Source organism: Tachypleus tridentatus, chromosome 8 (genome assembly GCF_004210375.1).
Source record: "Tachypleus tridentatus isolate NWPU-2018 chromosome 8, ASM421037v1, whole genome shotgun sequence".
Taxonomy (NCBI): Eukaryota; Metazoa; Arthropoda; class Merostomata; order Xiphosura; family Limulidae; genus Tachypleus; species Tachypleus tridentatus.
Genome location: NC_134832.1, coordinates 98,268,939 through 98,277,410, shown reverse-complemented (window position 1 = coordinate 98,277,410; position 8,472 = coordinate 98,268,939).

The window sequence follows — 8,472 nt, the reverse complement described above, 5'->3', positions numbered from 1 at the left end:
TTTTGCTAGTCTTACATAATATTCATTAGTAGTTTACTGTGGAAAAGTATGGAGTTGGCCACTTAAGAAATAAACAAACAAAACTTGTGTTCCTGATATCAAAACATAAGAAAAAGATACTGCAGAGTTGTGTAGTCTGATTTGTTTGATTTCGACGTTACAAATGGCATAATTGGAGCCATTTTCTTACTCAAATACGTTAACGTGTTGATGCTTGCGTTATGTTATTTACGTAACAACAGCAGAATGTGTGGTTTCTTGAGGCTACAGTCTGTTGGATATTTACAGACTATAAAAATTGTTCCGAAATTCGTGTTTGGATTGGAACATCCTTTAACAACAGCGGATAATTTGTTTGTTTTTCATAATTTCGCGCAAAGCTACACGAGAACCATTTCGCTAGCCATCCCTAATTTAACAGTGTAAAACTAGAGGGAAGGCAGCTAGTCATCACCACCCACCGCCAACTATTGGGCTACTATTTTACCAACGAATAGGAGGATTGAGCGTCACATTAGAAACCCCTCACGGCTGAAAGTGCGAGCATGTTTGGTGCGACGGGGATTCGAACTCGCGACCCCAGATTACGAGTCGAGTGCCACCTGGCCATACTGGGCCTATTTTCATTAATAATACAGATAACAAACTGTATAAATAACAAATTGTAATTACCCCCGTGTTCCGTTGTTTTGTGAATTAAATACTCATTCTTTTTTAAAACATGTAAACTTCAAGTTTGATTTTTGTCCGACAGCAGTGGTAGCCCGGCATGGCCAGGTGGTTAAAGCACTCGAATCGTAATTCAGAGACTCGTCTGAGGTAAAGTATAATTCGCAATATAATAAAACACCTACTCAAAGCTCATTAATGCGTCAAAAATTGAATATTCCCATACACCTGTTTAAAAGGCCTGCAAGAAGCAGTTTACAAAGCCAGCATCGCTCTATCAAAAGTATGTTAACAAAGTGTGTTCATTAGATTTCTCCAAGAGTAGCAGTATATTGTGTACACAATAAGTCAACAAAGGAAAATAAATATTTCAGTAAAGAATTATACTACGAACAAAGTGAAACAACAAATATTTTCTAAGAGGCTTACGTTTGTTGCACTGACATACTTCTTTTCATGCATTTGTTGATGATGAAGGCGAGCACTTATTTTGTCAAAGACACACCTCTGATCAGTATTAATATTTCGCCATTCAATTGTGGATCGTTATTATCTTCTTTAACACTAAGCCTGCCAGACTTCAGTGACTGACTTAAGATTAGACTGAGTTGCCAACATTTTCTACATTTTATCACGATAAACAAACAGCAAAAATTTATTGTCAATAGTTGGTGGAATGCTTTTTCAGCTGTTTCCATGTAAAGAAGTACGTTACAATAATCTGTAACAGAAACAAAGAGAAGTAAGAGAGAGTAGTAGTTGTTTGCTCTCTCGCTTTCCTTTTCAGGATTGAAGAGCTTGTGATTACGTAAGTGTAGTTTGTTAAGTTTTCTGTAATCTAACTCCTTTGTCATCACGTTCATACAAATCGTATTTAATTACAAAATCGAACAAATAAACAGTTTTTAACAAACCTGAAGATGACCTAAAAAGATTGAAACGTTGTTCTGTACTTTATTTTAATTAAAGTGCTAATACCCATACCAGCAGCCTTGAGAATAGATTTTTACTTCAAGTGGATTTCGAGTCATTACGAATATAATAAAGTTATAAATGTCGACAAATGCCTTCCATTCTTTAACAATTGAATACTGTTGAAATTCTGTAGATTTTAGTCTCCCAGGGTTTTTCCACAACTGTTCTCCTGATCCTGATATATGTGTTCTATTTCATCTTAGTTAAATTAAAACATTGATAAGCATAGATTAAGAAAACCTTCAATTTTACTCTCTAAGTGTGACCTTCATTAGACACTACAGATTGTCAGGAAGCATAGTTTGAGTTTCCTCTAACAAATTCTTCTCTTAGTCATCCCTTTGACTCTTCTTTCAACAACATACTTCCAAGAATGGTCCTGGTGAATGACATTTAGCTTGAATCGCCTATCCTGCTCCATAGACTATTGTCTATGTACATAATATTCTTATTAAGTGAATATTCAAACAACACAAAATAATTCTCTTTGAGTTGAGCAATATCTTCTTTCTACAGCATGTATTGCCTTACTGTTTTCAGTTATATGTTCTTTATTATGTTGTAATTGAAAAAAAACATTTTTCTTTGTAAAATCATTGGCATCTCTTTACAAAATATGTGGATATTCCAGAGTCAGGTATGCTCAGTCTGTTAAATGTATCTTCAAAGTTAGTAGTCAAACGAACTATTTTTGGTTATTCAAGTAATGATATATGTAAACAAAAAACGAGACATTGTAAAATTACGATAGTAAGAGCTTAGTACTTTTATCTCACACCGTTTCAGGTTTTGGCTTACTCTGGCCAAAGTCAATATTGAATGAGTAGATTGAAAAATACCATGAATACAGATCTTCTCGGTGATTGGTTATTTCTCTCTCTCTAACGAGTTTTACCATGTACTAACTTTAAATAAATACTTTAAATTACCAAGAAACGAGGGTAAAATGTAAGAACAATTAATTAAAAATTAATCTGACAAAATTAATTATGACCAACAGATATCTAATTCGAAAAATTGCTTCCATATACATATATGTATTCATCTTATTAAATCATTTCACCTTTTAATACATATATGTATATGGAAGCAATTTTTCGAATGTTACAATAATGAGCAAGTTAAGTAGAACCGTGACACTTGCGATTCGGTGTGACTGACATTTTGATGCATCTAGTAAAACTGGGGTGTTTTGTTCATCCGTTAACTTCTTGGAATAGTTGAAAAAAATACCAAATAATAAGATTATCCTGACAAAAACAGGACATTTGGCCACCCTAAGGCAAATTATGTTTATATTTTTACTATTCTTAGCTTATTAAATAGAACAGAATATTTTTCATTATCAAAATATTTTGTGAATAAAGCCCTAGTTTCACTCTCATTTTTCATAATAAAACTTCTCATGATGCGTTTAGAATAAAGGTATATATTATATCCACTGGAAAATGTTTTTTAAACTCATTATGAGTTCAGTAATTACTAGACTATTACATACTTTTGTAAACTTTGATGTATACCCAGTACTTCCTTTGAATATCGTTTTATGGAGAAACAATTTGACATATTGAACATTATTGTTTTTACCTTCCATTAGTTTGTCTTTAGGTAAGCCCATAGTTCTACAATGGGCTAACTTGTTTCGAGTACCACGCGTATTGAAACATGGTTCCTAGCATATATAACTCCGCAGACATACTGCTATGGCACAAAGGCTCCTTTCCGTTAGTTTAACTTACTATTATATATATAGTTAATATAAGTTATAAAACATTTTCATGTATTCTATGACATTGAGCTATTAGTTTTCTTAAACTGTCTTTTAAGATTGTTTTCTTTATTACTCGAACGAGTGTTGTAACTTTATTTCCTATATTATTATTTAAATTTGTTACTTGTTGTAACAGTTGATCGTTGTTTTTGTCTTTAATTAAACAGAAAGCTACACGAGTATTGAAACCCGATTTCTACTGGTAGAAATCTGGAGACATGGCGCTGTGCCACTAGAGGACTTAAACAGTTGACAGTTATAGTGAGAATGCTAAAGATTTCAGACATACTACGTGTTATGTTTAGCATGTTTTATTTTTTTATCATTGTTTTCTGCACTACATTTGACATTGTTATGTTTTCAAGAACAGTTTAGGCGTTATTTTATCATTTACTTATTATTCTGTATATTCATAAACATTTTTACTATGTTAAAATTACTCTTAATAAGTCGACACATTTTTAACTATAATGTGTGTTTTAAATTGTCACATATGTAATTAACGTTTGACGTTTTACTATAGGGATGATTTAGTATATAATTTATGGAAAGTCCAAGGGTTAGTGTATAGATTTACAGCTGTAAAATCAGGGGTTAGATTCCTCTAGGTGGACACAGTACATAGCCCGTTGTGGTTTTGTTATAAGCAAAACAACACAAACATATCTAGGGAGAAAAAATATGCATGATGTAATAAGGTTATGGTTTCGACACGTTTTCTTTTTTTAAATAGTTTCAGTCGACAGGGTTATTTAAGTACTTTTATTTATTGTCACTTTCTTTCATTGCGTTTGCTATGCAAATTAATATAGCAAGTGTCATTAACTGATTATTATTATTATCTAAATTATTTTGGATTGTTAGCTTAATACATGTATTTAGAACTAACGTAAATCTCGTAAGATGCCCAAACCTCAAAAGATATTATTGGGATTACGGTCGAAAATATCCTTAAAAACAACGATATTCAATTAATGAAACAATGTCTTCTAACTTTGCAAGTAAAAACGTAAAAATAGTATATGTAATTAACTTACACTGATGGCCAGATTCGTGTGGAATTTCGCTCCAGTATGTAATTTTCTCTGATAGGAAGCTGTTATAATTTTTAAGAAATGGTTTAACAGATTCACGGTATTTCACTTTTACATGAGGTGTAGTTATCAAGAGCATTAACATAAAAAAATGAGTATTTTAGTTAAATTATGACATATCCTCAGTCAGTTTCTCAAAGAACTGTTTCCACAACATACTTAGTGTCCTTAGTCAGTTGATAACATCCCATACATGGCTGATAGGAATGAAGTCTGAGAGAATGCACTTCATTGCTAATCTCTCCCTCTTCAAAGAATGCACTGATCAGTGTAGATGGCGAAGGTGAGTGTTATCAATCACTCAGTTAAAATCAAAACCAGCTATATCACATAAGACAGGCTGTAGGATGTGGTTCCTCTGAAGCATTTTTGTCACCATTCCATAGGATGTAAATGTCAATACAACCACTAATGCTTATTCTTACCTCTACCATACTTCTAGTATATGGATAACATCACTGTACAAAAAATAATGACGTTGTTCCAGGTTATCTCTGAATTAGTTTATTTGATTCTAGGATTATAATATACTCATCTGTAAAATAATGTTTTTTTTTCTGTATCATTCGTCTCACAGTTGTTAGTGAACTGTGTTGTGCTTTGCAGGAATTAATATTTGCACTACTGAGCGTCTAGCGTAAGAGGCTATAAAGCTTCTGTCTGAAATAACGTGTTTTAGCTGTCAAAATTTGATTCAGTGTCAGAACATGTTTATTATAGTTGTAGAAAGTCACAGTCAAGAGTTAGTAGTCTCTCCTTATGTTGTAGATGAAAGTTTCCTTTATTTAAAAACTCACATCATTGGTTTGGAAGTAGTTTTTCATTTGATAATAACACTTAAAAGCCTGGCAAATCCATAGTTGTTTGCAATCAATAGTCAGCATTCTCTCATCTTATTGATTTATAGGCTTCAGAGACTCCACTGGCTAATCTGACAGTGAATTTAACTTATTTATTTACTTTTCAAATGAATTTCAACTTCAAATATGAGTTTTTTATACAAGGTTTTCTGGTATTCCTACGATCTTCCAAGTAGTGTACACAACTACCTGATTGTACATCTGACATAAATGTGTTTTTCTTTGATCATTTCCTAATTCTCAAAACCAGAACCCAAACCACTGTTCATTGGTTACAGATAAAGCCAGTAAATCAGCAGCCTTCTTACTTACACCTTTAAACACTCTTTTCATATTGATACTACACAAAAGTTCTGACCTATTTCTTTCTTGGTAACTTTGTATGAGACAATTTAAACATTTCACCTAGCTTTATCGATGCTGTAGTGGTACCAGTCTGTAGATAATTTAAACATTCCACCTAGCTTTACCAATGCTGTAGTTCTCTTTTAGTCCCCTATATTATATCTCCTGTTGAGTCATTTATATCCTCCACCTGTGCCCTTGAGTAACATAATCTAATTCTTTTCTCTCTATTTACCCCACAGATTATTCTAGCCACACTTCTTATCAAAGAATCATCTACAATGGTAATCTTATCATCCCACATTCTTTTCTGACCCTTCTAGGTTTTCCTCTGGAAATTCTTCTCCAAAAGCTGAAATTTGTTGCTCAACAGAATAGGTTAATTACAACTAAATTAATTATTTTTACTCCATTAGTACTCTTTCTTTCTAATATCATTGTTAGCAAATGTATCACTTGTATATAAAAGCTTAAGCTTCACCTGAAATCCTGCTTCCATTTCCCACAGCCTGCACTTATCTTTATACATTGTCTCTACTATAATTGTGATAGCCTCCAATCTTGAAAAGTAGAAACTATACACAAATTGTACATCTTCATTACTAGATTCAGTAAAAGTACTTAACACTGAAGTTGACAAAAAATACTCCAGCAAATACCAGAAGACTATTGTCAAAACTGTTACTGTTAAGGTGGCATTTAAAAACAATTTCTTTTATAACGAATTTTTCACTTTAAATAATGTTTACCTTCAGTTGTATAGAACGTGATTAGAAGTGACAATAACTAGTCTTTGATGTACACCCGCCGTTAAATAAGAGTGCAATGTATTTGGCAAGTTTTACTATTTACCAGTAGACATAAGCCTAAAGTTCCGATGCACGTACTGTTTTTTTAAAGTACAAGTAAAATTTACATGATCAAACTCTGACTTAAAACTATAACCGTATTACATTCATTTACTAATCTTTTCACTTCTAGTTAGTCCTGGGCTATTTAACCCAAATTCCTACAAATTATAACATTAATATTAAATAAATTTGCAGAATATGTAAGAGCTTAACTTTTCTATATCTTCTCTCTTCTGTAGTGTCCTCTGAAGTCGCATATTAGACAATTATGAACAGATTAAAATGAACCCCAAGTAAGGTACTTGTCAACACATTAGATCAGTTTGTTTGTTTGTTTTTTGAATTTCGCACAAAGCTACTCGAGGGCTATCTGTGCTAGCCGTCCCTAATTTAGCAGTGTAAGACTAGAGGGAAGGCAGCTAGTCATCACCACCCACCGCCAACTATTGGGCTACTCTTTTACAACGAATAGTGGGATTGACCGTCACATTATAACGCCACCACGGCTGAAAGGGCGAGCATGTTTGGCGCGACGGGGATGCGAACCCTCGACCCACAGATTACAAATTGCACACCTTAACACGCTTGGCCATGCCGGGCCCAGATCAGTCAAAGGACTTATATGCATGAAGACATTATACACAGCCACAGGTTCAACACTTCTGAAGAGAATGTGGTGAGTTACAGGTCAAACATCTGTAAAGAGAATTGGATGAGCAGTATATATCTAAAAATGTAAGGTTCCATTGCAGTTAAGACAGAGGTGGGGATAATGTTATTAGCTACAAGTTACACACGTGTGAAGTGTTTGATATTATTCACAGTTCACACTCATGGAATATATGGTAGTATCTAGAGGTGAGATATACTTATGTATAAATTACATTAAGGTGCACGTCAGACAAGTGAGAAGAATATGGCATTAGCGACAGGTTAAACACGCGAGAAAAGAAAGGAAAAACTAAAGGTCAGACACGTGTGAACAGAACGGGAACGTACATTATTTAATAGGATCTGATGAAACATAGTTAAGACGCACATGAAGAATCTGGGAATAGCCACAGGACACTTGCATGTGCAGTAAATAGGATGAGCCACAGATAAGATACATGTTAAGATTAGGATCAGTCACACGTCACTCAAGTGTAAAGACCATTGTATAATTCTAAGTTCAAGTTAGTGTTGAGAGAATGGGATAAACTACAGGTTAGACACGCATTAAAAGAAAAGAATCAGTGAAAGGTGAGTGACACGTGAAAAGAAATACATAAGTTATACCTCAGACATATGTGGTAGAAATGGGATAAGCCATACTTCAGACATAAGTTTAGGCACTGGAATCTACCCCAGTTGAAGAATGTGTAAGAAGAAAGGATCATTCCACTTCAGACATATGTTGTACAAATCAGGATAGGTTAATAGTAGAATGACTAATATTTGAACTCATCATGCTCTGCCCTTTGATATAAATATATTCATCATACATATTAAGTCTATTATAATTTGATTTTCTTGAACGTTTTTGGGTAATATGAACTACATACTATAGGAGAATAGGATATGTGTTCATAACTTTTTGAGCGAAATAACATCAATTACAATCACATTTAACAATAGTGTGCAGATTACTAGCAACATTTTATATTAGAAATGATGAAATTACATATAAAAGTGTGTGCTGTTAATTCTAATTTTGGGCTGTGTGTTCAGTGGAGCAATGACTGATCTTGTAGAACTATATTACATAAATGAAAACTATGGTGACTGTTTAATTTCGATTGTGGCCTAGAATGATAAACCAATAACATTGTTTCAAATATAATTGATACTTAATGTGTAACCGTTAATTATACTTCGCTACTTTATGACCTCGGAAAACTCTTCACATGTACTTCCTAAATTGTAAA